At 38.7% G+C, this 12,089-nt stretch overlaps 1 protein-coding gene across 1 annotated transcript in view; it reads left to right on the plus strand.

The window, feature by feature from the left end:
* Nucleotides 1-12,089, plus strand: part of CDH2 (cadherin 2) — a gene marked incomplete at both ends in the record, with an annotated part of 118,190 nt that overhangs the window by 66,859 nt on the left and 39,242 nt on the right. The gene's annotated exons all lie outside the window — the stretch shown is intronic.

Raw genomic sequence — 12,089 nt, forward strand, 5'->3', positions numbered from 1 at the left:
CTTTAGTGTAAAATGAGGTAGGGTGATGTGGATATGGGTCCGTTCTCCAATTACAGTGTGCGCATTTTAATAGACAGTATATTGTAGTGGAGAACACCTGCACTGAAGTTAGTTGAAATGAATAGAAGACATTGAGCCTTGGTTTTCTTTTGGTTTGGTTTTCAGGGTGTGCGTGTTGTGAGAGGAGGTGGTTTTGTTGCTTTTTGTGTTGGTTTGTTTTGGGGTTTTGTTTGTGTTTTTTGGGGGTGGGTTTTTGTTTGTTTGTTTGGGGGTTTTGTTTGTTTTATGCTTCCTAGAACATAGCCTTAAACCCTAGCGAAATAGATCCTAAACAGCGTTGCAGAGTTTGATTCTAGTCCTCGCCTGCAGGATGTAGACTGGCCAGACCTGCATGCAGATGGCTGTCAATTCCTTCAGACATAGGTGGGAGGAGAGGGTGGTTTTAGCTGCTGTTGCTGATCATCAGACTCCCAACATCTGATGACAGGTTGCTATTTCATGGTCTACAGTTTTGTTTCAACAGAAATTCAGTATGTTGTCTCGCTGAATGACTTTGTCTTCTCTCGATAGGTGAAACTATTGCATTTATGGACCAAAAGCATTTTCATATGCATACAAAGACACGTCTCGGTTATAGTAAGTGTCTGAGATTTATTGGAGAGGAACCGCACATCGTGTAGCAGGAAAGCAAAGAATTTTGCCATAGGTAAATTTAACAATCATTTAGATAGATCATGAATCTGCTTATATTAGCTACCAAAGTACAGCATTCCGGTGATCTTTATACAAGATGTTCATGATAATGCTTCTCCTAAGGAAAAATATCTCTGCATCAGTGGTCATTACTGTAGGACACACTGGGTAGTATTTCTGAAGTGCATAGCAAGTGTAGCATGGCTTTCTTTATTCCCGTTGCAAACTGGCATTGTTTTGGCGGAGAGGGAGTGAAAAGAGATGTTTGTTCTCATGAGTGAATGCCACAGGTGTCTTTTCAGGGAATTCAAACATTTGAGGAACATTGAGAGGAATACAGATGGCAGTTGAAATAGCCATTGAAGAGTTGAAATGTTTGTTACAATGGGGCTTTTCCACTCAGATTCCTTTTGGAAATGAATATTTAGTGTTCTGGTAAGCAAAGTGAGGAATGCCTTCCTATTGGAATAAGACATTACTTGGGTTTCTAAAGGCAAATTTAGTTTTGTTTTTGTGATGCATTGATTCTGCAGGTTACCACTGAGTGTTTCCATTATCCAGGTGCTTGGACTGTGTTTGATTCATTTAAGTGTTAGAAGTTATTACCATTTTCATCTAGTACCTAAGACTCTCAGTCAAAGATCACACTCCCATTATACCGATCGCTGTAGGGATAATCCCCAGACACTTTGCGGTCTAGGCATTTGGAGGGTGATGCTGCGTAATCTTTACTAAGAAACTTGGGATGTCATGACTAATAATTGAAAAATCAAGACTGAATAGAGTACAATACCTCACTGCTTCTCAGCAAAATAATCTTGACTCAGACAGTAATAGTTAATTGCCACATCCAGAAACAAATCCTAATGATTCCCTTTAGGAGCCATTATCACATGTAGGGTTTTCATTGCGATATTTATAACTCTAATCTTTGGTCTCGAAGCTCATGTAACTGTTCAACCCAGCAAAAGGGTTCAGAAAGGTAATATCCTGATCCCGTCCTTAGGCTTTGCTAAAAGTAGAATTTTTAGTTCTAGTTCAATCAGTCAAGCCCCTGCCATTTTCAGGCATTATTCCACTCTAACACAATTTGAATGTCAAGTGTCTTGCGTTTTGCGCTCACAAGGCCCACAGGAAAGTCTAGACGAAAAGAAATACATTGCGTTTATCATAAGAAGCATATCTTCAAATATATCAGAAGGTCTGTTCGTTTTCTTTTCTGTTCTTCTGTGACTGGACTGAATCATGATTGTTAAACGAGATGCTGCTCAGCCAGGTCTGTCTCTGTCTGTTCCCACCTGGAATAAATTGCATTAATTTGCACAGCATTGTCTTGGCATAGGATCCTAAAGTATGTCTTAATTTTGCAGTGGCTGTATTGAAAGTTGCCTCTTGAATGAAGTCTGTCTGTATCCTTCTCATTTGCCTGCATATTGTATCTGAGGACTATTTTTTTTTTCCCCTTCTTGTATTAATCCGGGTACCATGTTGTGCTGCTGTCACACTTGTCTGCATTTTGTGAAGAAAACAGTTTTTATCAGTGTTTTTTCCTAGCATAACACCTTTTTTACTCCTGTCAATTTTATTACTGTCAATTTGAATTTAAGTGGATTATTTGAGCCTCGTAATTTTGTAATCCCTAGACAACATATGCAAAGAATGGTAAGCGTTCTTGAAGGAAAGTAGCATCACTTGAATTTTGACTTAAACTGTGTCAGCTGTACGCAAGCGACCTCATGCTGGTCATTTTAAAGAGTTTGCACTATATGGTGCAGTCAGACATGAGGCAGTGATACTACTTCTGCTTGCAGCCAGTGTTTTTCTAATTTACCTATAGCCAGGTGTACCTTAAATGAAATAAAACAGTGATTTGAAAAGAATCAAGTCTGAGGTCCTGAGTCCGTAGCTCAGACCCAAAGACCTCTTCCTCTTTGGTTTTTCCTTTTGTGCTGTTGAGATTTGGTAACAGCGCAACGATGGATGGTTTTCATCTCATTGACAATATGGTTTAAGTAATCAACCAAGAAGATAAAAGTAATTAATAATCATCTGGGACCATTCACTAAGTGCCAGTAACTACAAACGTTTTCCAGCACTGGATTATTTTTTTTCTGATCATTGTACTTATTTGGGCTCAAGAGGAAAAACATGTAAAATATGTACTAATTACTCTTTGCTGCTATGTGTAGGACTGAAAACAACTTTAAGGTTTCATTATGGTGTTGCAATGTTTCAGGTGAACTTCCATGGTCAGCAGTGTCAAATGATTCCCTATATATTTCTAATTCATTTAAACAGGATGGCTAGTACTAGTGGTCCTTCATTTATTTTTAAGGTATCTACACACATTTATTGCATCTGGGGGTAATGTGAGGTGTATTTGGAGAGATGCTGTAATAAGCTACTGAATGAACAACCCAGGTGATAGAGGTGCCTTCAAATATATGAAATAAGGCATTTTCCTGCCAGTTCTCTTGGCATTTCCCCTTCTTTAATGATTAATTAATTAATGATTAATTAGCACGGTACCTTTGCCATTTTAAATGATGAAAGTGATACATAGAGGGTGAGAATACCTATTTAGAGGTTACTTTCACCCCCAGGTACTTCCTTATAATGAGATAGACATATCACCCTAGCTTTTCAAGTCCTCTGCTTTGTTATGGGAAGTACCGCTGTTGCCCGGCTGTGAAATACGCTGTGCTAGCCTGCACCAGTCACCAAGTGCTTTTTTTGATTTTTAAGGTCAGTTATCTGTGTTTAATAATAATAAAAACCTGAGGTCTGACTAGATAACATTGAGCTGCCATAGCAATTAAGTTTTCTGCCTGAGGCCTACTGGACATGATCCAGTGATGGTATAATCCCTGGGATTTATGATTCTTATTGCTATCTAACACATCAGTGTGAATACTGCTAGGCTGTCTCTGCTCTTCTTCCACCGTGTTCAGCAACTGGTAGGTTTCTTGGCCTTTTTTGATCCAAAAGCACAGTGTTGAAGCAAATAGGATATTTTTTTAATCATTATCCGTTTGCTAAGGTGATGAGCACCTCTGTATTATAGGGTGGTTCTGCTTTGAGATCAGCTGTGCCCACTGTTTATGTGGGGATGCTGGTGCAGTTGTGTCTGAGTGTCCATGTCCAGCTCTGCTGGCTGGGAGGTTCTCCAGGTTCCCCCCAGAGATATCAGAAGTCCTTTTTTAGGAAAGAAGCGTCACGCAGAGCTGCCGTGGTAACTTGTGGATGACTAAAGGACCTTTTTAAAAATCATTAAAAATAATTGCAGCTTTGGAGAATTAGACCGTGGTGTGCCCAGAGGAATGACCTGTAGGGGAGTGACAAAAGCGACCAGTGTTGGACAGACCAGAGAGAGGAAGGGAGGAGAGGAGAGAAGAGAAGCAGCGCTGATGTTTGTGGAGGGTCATCACGCTCAAATGTGCACTGGTTCATGAAGCTGAAGAGCAACTTTAGGGAAAACTGCCCCCTTTCCCCTTGCTGCATCCATAACCACCTGGGAGGGACTGCCAAACGTGCTCACAAGCAATGGGTGGTATCCTAGGGTATGCAGCAGAATACAGAATATTAAATGGTCCCACATCTTTTGTTTAAATGGGAAGCAGGAGTGTTGGCAGGATCACTGCCGTTTTGTCAGAGCTGGGAATTTTTGTTTGTTGCAATGCAATGCAAATACAACACTCTTCTGCCTGAGCAGTCCTGTAATTTAATGAGAAAAATCCCTAATTTTATTTTATTTCTTTTCATGGTAAAAAGTAACCTACAGCCTAACCATGATATATGCATGCTTCTCCCCTATGTTCTGTTGTTGTTCCTAAACCCCTCTTAGTGGCGGGGCTTAAGCCACCATGGAAAACTGCTGACCAGCTGAATTGGTGAAACAGATTATCAGCTTATTTGAAAGTACTTGCCCGTTTGGTATTTCAGCAAGTCCCGGCTCTTTACAGAAACTCCAGGAGCCTGCATTTTTATTTAGTTAGTTAATTTGTTTATTTTTTTAAAGACAGCCCTCCAGTGATAGGCTATTTCTGCCTAGGTGTGCTTGAAGCCTTGAGCTTCAGTCTGGGTTGTCAGCCTGAAATTAGTAACGCTTCAGCACCTCTGCGCCTTGGTCAGGAACACAGTTGAAAGAGGAGGCAGGAAAAACGGGAGCATCAGGCAATAAAGTAAGTTTAAAAAAAATCTAGAAAACAGAACACCTAGAGAGAGAGGGAGGAGGAGGAATAAAGAAGAAAGAAAGAAAGAAGAGCTAGGAAAAAAAAATGTGAAACCTGAAGCCTAGAAGGACTTTGGGCCACTAACAGTTAGCAAAGAGAACATATAAAAGCATCTATTCTCTTCTTGCTCTCCTTATTGCCAACGGGGGGGGGGGGGGGGGGGGGGGGGCGTGAAGATTAGAAGGAAAAAAGAAGCTAACTCTTTTTTTTTTTTGCATTTTCTAAAGATAGACTAAAAGGCAAAGCTGCTTATCTAGTTTTTACTAGATATTTAAGTCATTACTGTAGCAATAAAACTGCCCTTTAATTGCTGCACCATAATTGTAGGTATTTGTTTCTTACACTGCTTAAGGTCACATAAAAATGAATAGAAGTAAAAATAGGTTTGTGTTAAGTGCCTGAATTTTGAAACTATTTTCTGCTAGCTATCTGCAGAGACAGTACTTTCCCTTTAGTTTCCTGGTTTGGCTGTTCAGTAGATATATTTTTTAATTACCAAATTGGATTTTAGCAGGTGTAGTCAGTTGATGCATTATGGGTATAAGAGATTAGTGTTTAATCCTTCTTTTTATTACTGTGTAGATTGGTATACTTGGGAAAGTATTAAAGGCGCACTGCATAGTCCAGAGTACAGAAATGACATTTATTACGGAGTTTTCTTTCAGCTAGCATCATTTAGGAAAAAAGCTGACACAGAACTCTGCAGGGGCCTATAGGCTCATCTATAGTGAAACTGCCTTAAACAATACAGAGCAGAGGGAAAGAAACCTTTTTGTGTTTTAAAACAAAAGCAGTTGTCGAAATATAAGTACTTCCCCTTCTCCAAGATGCTTATTCTCTTTTTCTGCATTTTATTTTTTCTAAAATAAAGACAAAGGGGGTGTCAAAGCGCAAAAGATCTTTGTGTCAGTGAGTGGTAGAGGCAAGGACTGAAAAGGATCAGTGAATCAGATATAATTTGGACTCTGTTTGAGATACCAGTCCTGTGTTTTGCTGATGGCTGGTATTCCTGTTCTGAAAAGCTGCAGAGGCATTTCTATCGAATAGAAAGAACATTATCCCCATTTTCATTCTGGCATGCCTGTTACGACTTTGTTCTGTAAACAAAGAGGATTATGGGAACTGGAAACTAGATGGCATTTTATTAAAGAACTGTGCGAGTCTTTCACTGTGAATGCAGGAATCGGACAGTCTGGTGATAGCTACCTGTAAAAGAAAATACTTTAAAAACAGACCTTAGTGTTTGAGTTAGTAGGGTTTATGAGGAGGCAGTCCTCTAATGTAGACAGAGTATGGGCTAGGCTTTAAATACTTCCCATTTGCACCTGCAACAACATTCCTGAAAATAAAAAAAAAAAAAAAATCTCAAAATGCAACTGTACAAATTTTGTACAAACTGTACAAAAGAATGAAAAATATATGCTGCAGAAATAGGGAGAGGGAGGTCTATGTCCACTGACCTGCTGTTGTGTAGGCTGCCAGATTGCTTTGAAAGTATGTTATTTTAGGAAACGTGCATATTCGTCTCTCGAGAACAAGCAGTCTGGGGAGTGAGGCAGGGAAGAGAGTTGCATTGAATGAGCGTTAGTTGCAGTAACTAGCACGAATTATTTTTACCAGCGTGTTACACAACTTTTCATACAACTCGATAGCTTTTTAGCAGTAGACTACTCACTTAGCATCTTAATTCCACAAAGTCATATGTTAGTACTAAGTTTTACCTAATGCCTGCTGCAGATCACTCTGGAACTGCTTTCAGTTAATGAAATAAGTGTACAGTATGAATTAAACTATAACTCTTGCAAATCACTTTTCCTTTTAATTATTGTTTTCCTAACCGAATAGACAAATGATTAAGCAAACAGCACAGCATGGAAATGTGGAAAGTTAAGCTGCTGTGAGTCAGATCATGAAACAACTAAAGTTGGTAAATAGCTTGAATGTATCCCCAGTTTTATCTCAGTTGAAATTTTTGGTGTGACTGGTCCCCCCCCCCCCCCCCCCCCTTTTTTTGAGCTTCATAGCCTGGCTTTCACTTGGCACCAGGTTGTAAAGCTTGTGAATTCAAGTGAAAACAGGAATTAGAAGCAAGTGGCCATATTTGGCCCTTAGTAAGTGGCAAAACTCCAGTTGGTTTCGTGTGACCCACTGAAGCAGCCTTCTGCTCGGTGTGGGCTGGGGTGGCGGAACGCAGTGCTCAGCACAGAGGCAGAGGTTTTCAAAAGCTATTACTGAATTAGCAGGCTTGCTTTTCAGAAAATGGTAAGCCGCTGCCTTTTGACAGCCAGGCTTTCTTTTAAAGAGTTGCAGGTTGGTTACTGCAAAAAGGCTCAAAATGAGTAGCACTTGGAGATTTTTCTGGATGGTCTGGAGTATGGGATAAAGGACAGTGCACGAATATAAAAGTAGAAAAGGGGATTAGAAAAAAGACTAGAAGAGCCCATTAGAAACAACACTGTTGTACTGAAGTATCTCTAAAGGATCTAATGACAAATTGAATTATACACGTAGGAAAATGCCGTTGTCTAAAATAACCTTATTATAGTCTATATTTATTTTGCATCAGCAATTTCTGTAGCTAATTTTCTCAGCTTACGGATCAGAAGACGACATTTTCCTGGTTGCTGTAGACCACCCATGTATCAAAAAATCAAAAATTAAATAACACACTTAAGCTGGTCTCAGGAAGTTCTAAAATCAGACCCACTTTAAAAGTGCTGCTGGTAATGGAAAAGACAAGTTAGAATGTAGTTCAGTTCTTTGTGATTATAACGGTCCACCGTGATGTCAAAACCCCAATTCTCTTGAAGGTTATCTATAATTGTAGTAAAGGATGTCTCATGGGCATTTCACGTGCCACTCTAACAAGCCATGAGCTGAAATATGAGCGTGTGCTCTGTGTTAGTAGGACTAACAGATCACCTTACAGAAATAACCAGTCCGAACAAATGACTAATTTATGAAGCAGTTAAATTTTTTTTCAGGCGTTTCAGTGTAGGTTTCAACAGTTTCTCTGTCTGAAAAGTAGGAAGACTTGTTAAATACAGAGTGTTCTTAGGGAAGGTAGTGTTCAGATATTAAGTATGCAGATAGCTAGACAGTTCAAGCAGAATGTTTCCATATAATTTCTCATTCTGTGAAAGGTAAAAGTGGTATCTGGCAGGTAGTTGTATGTAAGCTACTCTCTTATTCTATTTATTTTATCTGTTGCGGAGTGATCCTGAGTGGATTAAATATACTTGGGTTTTCCATTTTATGATACGCGCTCTTAACTGTATTGCTGGAGTGCATATGTTGTTAGCACTTGGAATTTGTTGCAATTTCCATAATGTCTTCTAAGTGAGTCTTAGCCTTGAGGTTGACGCTTAGGCGTTGAGAATAGCATTCAAGAGGAGTAATACCATTCCAGCAAATTTACAGAAGGAAATACACTTTTTTGTTTGTGTGTATGTGGATGTTATCTAGAAGTGAATTGGATATTTTCAAAGTGCAGAAATCCAGATGACAAACTCAACACAACTGTCATGGGAGCAAAGCGAGTATTGAAAATTCTGTATTAATATTCTGTATTGTAAATGAATATTTTCACAAAAAAATGCTGTTAATAGTATAGCCTATTATATAATTCTGTGCTCAGTCCTTGGGTCAAGTAATTCTGGTGTTATTTGCCTGAGATAAAAAGAGCAGAAGCAAGTTGTCAAAGAGTGCAAACCAACATGAGTAACTGAAAAAGGGTTTTTATTGTCTGAGAAATGGTTCTCGTTAATTGAAGATTACTAGTAAGGTACATGAGGTTAGACATGTCTTTTATAGATACTATGAATCACTTATCTCATTAGACCCGAGTATGAGTGGTATAGCTCTCTAGTGCACTTTAAATGAATTTGCATGTTTAGTTCTTAATGTTTCGTACACTACACATGTATGCATATGTTGTAATTACTTCCATGCAAGAGTGTTGACTTGAAAGCTTGCTTTAACACCACAGAGCTGCAGATTTTTGTTTTAGAATGTTGTAGTCACAGAGGTTCTCTGTTTTTCTTTTTTGATAGATTATACTTGTCTTGGTTTTAGGACAAGAAAAGAGTCCTAAATTAGGATACTAATGGTCTTTTGTCTTAAGGTCTAATGTTTAATAATAATAATCATATGCTAATACTAAATACAATTTTTCTTCTGTTTAAATACCTTGGTTTTTGTAAATCCTTGTGCATGGCCTTATTTTGAGCATGTGAACTAATTGCATTTACTCCCATGCGTCAAAGCTGGTGTGCATGGTATTGTTCTGAGAGGACCAAAGGTATTCTCTTTAAAACCAGAATAGTTATATTTCAGATCATGATTGAATACTTCCCAGCACTTTCAAATAATATACTTAATCTTTTAAAAAGCAGATACTTTTCTGAAGGTGCAGAAGATACTCAAAAGAGAAATACTTAAAAATCAGTGAGTTGTTTTTACAGATTGTGAGATACTCGTATCTGATCATTTATGTGGAGAATGTTACTAAAAGGCAGTAAAATTAAGATACTTGATTACTCTTTCTGTTGCATATAAAGTGACTAGATGCTGTACAGTATATCTGGTTAACCCTTTTTAAAATGAAAAGAATCCATACGATTGATCTGTCAACACAAAATGACTTTTGGAAAGCATGCCTCCCTTCCGTGTGGTTGTTAGAAAGAACACGACTGGTATAAACAGTCATTATTCTCAGTGAAAAAAAGTTTCCTGACGCATTTTTGCAAAAATCTTTGCCTAAAAACCTGCAGTCAGAAATCACTCTTTGTTCATACCAGTTGAACACTGAAAAATGAAGCAAAGTGATCTAAATCGAATTTACAAGACTGATAACCATGCAGCTGGGGGGAGAGTAGCTGCTGCATAACCTGTACTCTCTCAAGGCAATTTAATTATGGTTGGTTATACTTGAGTATAATTTGTTAATGTGTGCTCCTTGCAAAGGGAGAATAATTCTCACAAAGCATTGGCAACTTTGTACGTTTTTACCAGGATACTGTCAAAGGAAAGGGATTTTCATTGAATTTCATAATATACAGTTGCCTGGAGGAGGAATATCAATGAAGTGGCTAGCAGGGTGGTTTTTTCTTGGGGTTTTTTTTTGGCTACTGGAGTTTATATGTAAGACGATGGGGGGAAAGAAATGCTCTTCTTTATGAATTTGAATATATAAAAAATGAATATATTATGTTACTGTGCAACAGTTGAGAAATAATTTTTTATAAAATACTGTTGTGATATCTTAGTCTTTTGGACCATAATGGCTGTAATACTGATTTTAAATTTCACCTTTTTGAAAAACAGTAATGATCAAAGTTTAGATTAATATTAATTCTCTTTCCCACTCCGTACTTTGTAGAAGTAAATCTGAGAAGAGCCAAAGGTGAATCTGGCTTGTTCTTTGTCCTTTCGGTCAAGACACTCTTTTGAAGAGCAGATTTAGAGAGCAGCTGTAGCTGAGATGAGAGGTCAGCAGAGGCACTGAGCTATGGGATATATTGCTGGCTGTTTTTTTCATTAATCTCTTAATGTGAACTGTTTGTAACTGAGAGTTGTTTTTGTGGACGGAGATGATGCTTGGAGGAGGCCCACCTTTCTCCCTGCCTGGGGTATGGGTGGTCTGTGCCTCTAAACAGCGCTATTTGTTAGTCCAGTCATTAAGTTCTGAAGTCATTAGATGTAGTGACTTTTGAGTAATCTCTTCTTGGACACCTCTTTATTTGTGTGCTAAACAATGCAGAATATCCAGCTCTGAAGGTTGGCTAATCAGATTTACAGAATTGGGACTGTGGTAATGATTTTTTGGGTACTGGTATAGTTGTTTTAACTGGTAGTTTTATATCCTTGGCTTAGAGTCGTGCATTTTGTCAGTTGGCTGTTGCATTTCAGCATACTATCATGGTAAGCAGACTCAAGCTGCGATGCTCAGTGTTGAAAAGAGTGGGAGATCACTGGGATGGTCAACACCTGGGAACTGGACCTTCTGCCTTCAATTTTCTGCTCCCACGTGAACAGCAAGCCAGAGGTTCTGTCACCTTCTCCAAATCTTGCAGACCTGTGATCTGTAGATCCATAGGAAAGGAAGTCAGTTGTACTTTATGGACCAGGTAGGATGGACTTGAGGAGCAATAGGGATTGCCTAGAGAGTAACATATATGAAAACTTATGCAAGAGGCTGAGTATTTATTAGCATTTCAGTGAAGCACTCTCACTGCTAATGAGGAAGACCTGAGACAACATCTACAAGGAGGACCACAGGAGGAGCCCTAGCAGTGAGGCTTCAGCCTTTTACCCAAGCAGATTTGTTCTTCCCGGGTTCAGTGCTTTGTGGGACTTGGCATGCTCTTCTCCCTGAGGTGAGGCTGGCGTTTCATGGAGGGAGACCTTCAAACTTTGCAAAAGAAAGAGCAGCATCCCTGCCAAGCCCAGCAAGATCAGTATTAAGAAGGTTCACATTTTATAATTTATTTTGAGGAGTGCTGTGCTTTGTCTTATTTTTGTACATGATGGACCCTTTCAAAGAAGTATTTTGTACAGTCTTTGTGTCAGGAGAGGGCAGAGGGAGGATTTGGGATAACTGAAAGGGTGCAGTAAAGAAAGAAATCTTATATGTCATCTGAACATCATCTTGGTCCTTGAAGTTCAAATACAAAAAGGTATGATTCTTCTCTATACCTTCCTGGAAACAGTGCATTACAGAAGAAAGCATATGATGCATGGCATTTAGTAGTGATTTTTCTTGAGAGGGACCTTTAGCTTTTGAAGCTAAATAGTTTGTGCATGGTTTAGCACAGTAGAAAAAGTCCAATAACTGAAATGAGGCATAAAGCCTCATTTCATCTTCATCTAACTATGTGCATTTCAGTACAACCTTCATAATGATGTTTTGCACTTCTATTGCCCATACAATCAAAATATTTCATAATATTTTGGAAACATTAAAGAACAATCATTGGTTATAAAAGCACACTTTCATTTTTTACCTACTATTATTTGCAGTAACCCAGAAGATATGTGGTAGTGAAAGCAATTGGGTAAAGAAAGCAGCAACCAGTTATCAGTTCTACTTCGTGCACTTCACATCATTATCTATACAATCAGGTTTACTGACTTCTTGTTCCAATGTGCATATTTCAGACAGGA

Source organism: Platalea leucorodia (genome assembly GCF_965183815.1).
Source record: "Platalea leucorodia genome assembly, chromosome: 1".
Lineage (NCBI taxonomy): Eukaryota > Metazoa > Chordata > Aves > Pelecaniformes > Threskiornithidae > Platalea > Platalea leucorodia.